This window comes from Panicum virgatum, chromosome 8K (genome assembly GCF_016808335.1).
Source record: "Panicum virgatum strain AP13 chromosome 8K, P.virgatum_v5, whole genome shotgun sequence".
Classification (NCBI taxonomy): domain Eukaryota; kingdom Viridiplantae; phylum Streptophyta; class Magnoliopsida; order Poales; family Poaceae; genus Panicum; species Panicum virgatum.
The window spans coordinates 26,606,939-26,610,644 of NC_053143.1; the positions used below are offsets into that span (position 1 = coordinate 26,606,939).

At 46.8% G+C, this 3,706-nt stretch overlaps 1 non-coding gene across 1 annotated transcript; it reads right to left on the reverse strand.

Moving 5' to 3' along the window:
* Nucleotides 1-2,897: 2,897 nt before the first annotated feature.
* On the reverse strand, nucleotides 2,898-3,004 carry LOC120646562. Its single transcript, XR_005664466.1, has one exon. It is a non-coding gene; the product is annotated as a small nucleolar RNA R71 (small nucleolar RNA).
* Between the last annotated feature and the right edge of the window lie 702 nt (nucleotides 3,005-3,706).

Sequence of the window (3,706 nt, forward strand, 5' to 3'; positions counted from 1 at the left end):
ACTGCTATGAAAACACCCGAACATGGTGGACTACGAGGCACGGACAGGGCTGTCACCACCTGCCACCTACCACAATGGTACCGTGGGGTGGAACACATTTTCTAGCTAACACTAAGCTCGGACACCATGTCCGTACTTGGTGTTAGGATTTCTCTTGTCGCGAACAAGAGAAATCCCCCTCAACCTAGGGACCTAACTTGAATTCCCTAGTCCAGGCGAGAAAACCCGCAAGGTAAGATCCCGATGAACTAGAAAGATACAAAGCCTAAGCTAGAGGAATTACTACCGCACACAAGCAAGATAACTTGAGAAGATAAATAAATGCAGAAAGTAAAGCTGGCTCGAAAAGATAAAGAAGATAACTTATATTGATAAATGTCAAAGGAAAAGATACAAGAGCTTATACCCGACTTCCGATGACGACTCCGGAATCCTGAGAAAGCTCGACTCAACTCTAACTCCCAACTACCTAACCTACTCTAGAAAGTAAAAGTGAGAGAAGAGAGCTCCTTTGGTGTGTGTCTCACAAGTGAGGGGTGGAGGCCTATTTATACTAGCTGGAGGTCGATATTTGGCTGAGGTGTCGGGTGTACGCAAGAGGGTCGGTTGACGTAGCTTCCACGTGAAGATGAGTTCGAGATGCTGCAAACTAGGGCCAGCCGGACTCTCCTAGGCCGGTCGGCCTGGGATTTCCTCCATTTGGCGCCGACCTTCTCGTGGACGCTCCTGATCTTCTCAGGATGTTGGTGTAGGTTGCTTGGCTTCAACACTGAAAATTGTAGGCCGGCCGGCCTCCCCTAGGCCGGCCGGCCTGGAGTTGGCACGTCTGGGCCCTCCGTTTCACGGGCTTGCTGATCAACATGTGTATGAAGTCCATGGTGGTGCTCCGGTCCAAAAGATCTAGGTAAGTGCTGCAAATGGGTCTTTTAATCCATGTGCTATGCCTTTCGGTCATAACTTTTGTATTTGCTTTTATATCTTATTCATAGGGGTCCATTGGAGGGTCCCTAGTGGTCTTGTGGAAAGGCAAGATGTGTTTGGCAGAGGTGCCGGGCCGGCCGGTCTGCAACCTCTGCAGAACACGAGTCCGAAGCTTATAATTTGCATAACTTTTGCGTCCGGACTCCGAATTGGGAGATCCAAGTGTCTAAATCGATCATCTCGACGAGCTCTTCAACATGGCAGTGTCAAATTTGGCATTTGACAATGTTTATAATGGTGTCATCTTATATCCATGTTTCTCCATCCTTATAGGTGCTCCATTTAGTGTTGTTTCTTTCATATTCTGAGCATAACCCTGCAAAACCTCTCAAACCACCAAAACTTGTGGAATTTGTTAGGATTAGGTAAAATATGTATGGAACATGGTGCAAGGCTCAATTTATTCTTGAGAAGTTGACGGTCAAAATGGGAAATAATGGTCATCAACACATGCGTAGCCAAGTTCTGGGGACGCTAGGGTAGTGACCTCATATGCGTGCATGGGGCTCGGGTATGCGGGATCCCTCAGATATGACGGTGCTCCATGGTGTGACTGGGGTAGACCGCAGGTGGTGATAGCCCTGTCGGTCCGCCGGGAAGCTGCTTCTTAGTTAGTGTACTCCCTGACGTTCGGGTATTCGTATAGGAGTTCATGCAAAGATGAAACGGTCTGGACGTTCTCCAGAACGGGTCATTCTCCCCGATGTCCCTAATTTCCCGGCACCTGCAGTTCTAACCGTGTGACTAACATAGCTTCTCTGCTAACATGAATAGTATACTAGGATCTTGTTTGCCTATACTCCCACTAACCTTAGGTGTATTTGTTTATTCTTTATTCATGAGAGTTGGCTGATCTTGTGTGTGTCACATTACCCTCGATTATCTTTATAATCACTTACCCCTAATCAGCAGTTTACACCTTATCTCATAATTGTTATAGTTATGTATCTAGTAAACATCTTTACACACCATAGCCATCCCTTGGGAAAATATAAATAACGATACCCTGAATACTTCCGGCTGAAATGCTACAATGGTATATCCGTGTGCTTGCGGATTCTTCTATAATCATTAAGACATACCACACGCCGTCCCATGGCGTCACCGTTGTGGGGCGGCCGTCTCGGCGTTTCTTGGCGCCATTGCTAGGAACTAACCATTCCTAGTGATTGCGTTAAGAAATGGCAACAAGTATTTCTGGCGCCATTGCCGGGGACTAACCATTCCTAGTGATTGCTCTAAGAAATGCCAACAAGCATTTTGGCGCCGTTGCCGGGGATGACACTAGGTGTAAAAAGATCTTTACTAATGCATAAACATGGCATTGTGAATAAGAGGTAGCTACTGCTTATACAGGCTAATATCATCTTTTGTTTTCTCCTGATTGGATGAAAATAGGGTAGTGTATGACTGGATTCTCCTTGTCGAGAAACTTTGTTGAAAATCCTGAGAAGCTCATGAGAAGGGTCCAACCTCGCGTCGCCCCTCCTCAGCTCTCATTGTCGACAAGAGAACAAGCTTTCCAGGCACCAGCAACAACAACCGAACCCATGGCTGAGAAGACTCTCCACGACTTTTCCGTCCCCTCAGCCACCAATGTGGCAACTGGACCCAACGTTGATGTTGGGGATGTGAACTTCGAACTAAAGTCTAGCCTCATAAACATGGTGCAGGCTAGCCCATTCTGTGGCAAGCCAAACAAGGACACCAATGCCCACCTCCAGAACTTTCTGGAACTCTGCAAGACCGTAACCATACGGGGCATTACAGATGACATCATCAGGCTTCACTTGTTTCCTTTCTCCCTCCTGGGGAAAGAAAAACAATAGTTTTATCAGAATACAGAAGCTATCGACATGTGAGACAAATGTTCCACGGCGTTCCTCGCCAAGTTCTTCCCGCTGGGCAAAACGAATGCCTTGCGAGGTAGAATATCGAGTTTCTAGCAGTCAGGGATGGAATCCATCCAGGAAGCTTGGGAAAGACTCCAAGAGTACATACTTGCCTGTCCTCATCATGGGATGGATGAGTGGCTCATACTCCAAAGCTTCTACAACGGGCTAACGATGACATCAAGAGCCCACTTGGACGCTGCTGCTGGAGGGCCTATCTCGATCTCACCATTACTGAGGCTAAGGCCTTGATCGAGAAGATGGTCAGCAACCAGGGCTGGAACGAGGAGCGTTCCTAGCCCCGAACTAAAGGCGGAATGCATACCATAAAGGAGACGGATATACTCGCCGCCAAAATGGACCTCCTACTAAAGAAACTCAACGAAGGGAACAAACAACAAATGTTCATTCCCGTCCAAGCCATGAACTCATACATGACGTGCGAGGTTTGTGGTAATGGTGGACACTCGGGGAATGACTGCCTCGAGACCCATGAAGATGCGGCCTACATCAACAATAACAACAACGGGTTCCGTCCATAAGGAGGCCAAGGGTGGGGTCAAGCACGCCCACCATTCCAAGGAGGAGGTAATAATTTCAACTCCAATTTCAATTCGAATTTTAATTCGAACCAACCCTCCTTGAGAGACCTTGTCTTTGGCCAACCTAAGATTAATGAATCTTTAAACAAAAAGCTTGCTGCCAATGATAAAGTTTTGGAAAATATAAATACAAAAGTTGAAACTCTTTCTTCTGCCTTGAAAAATCAGTTAAGTTTCAACAAAATGATAGAAACGCAGCTGGCTCAAATTGCTGCTGCCGTACTGGCTGCT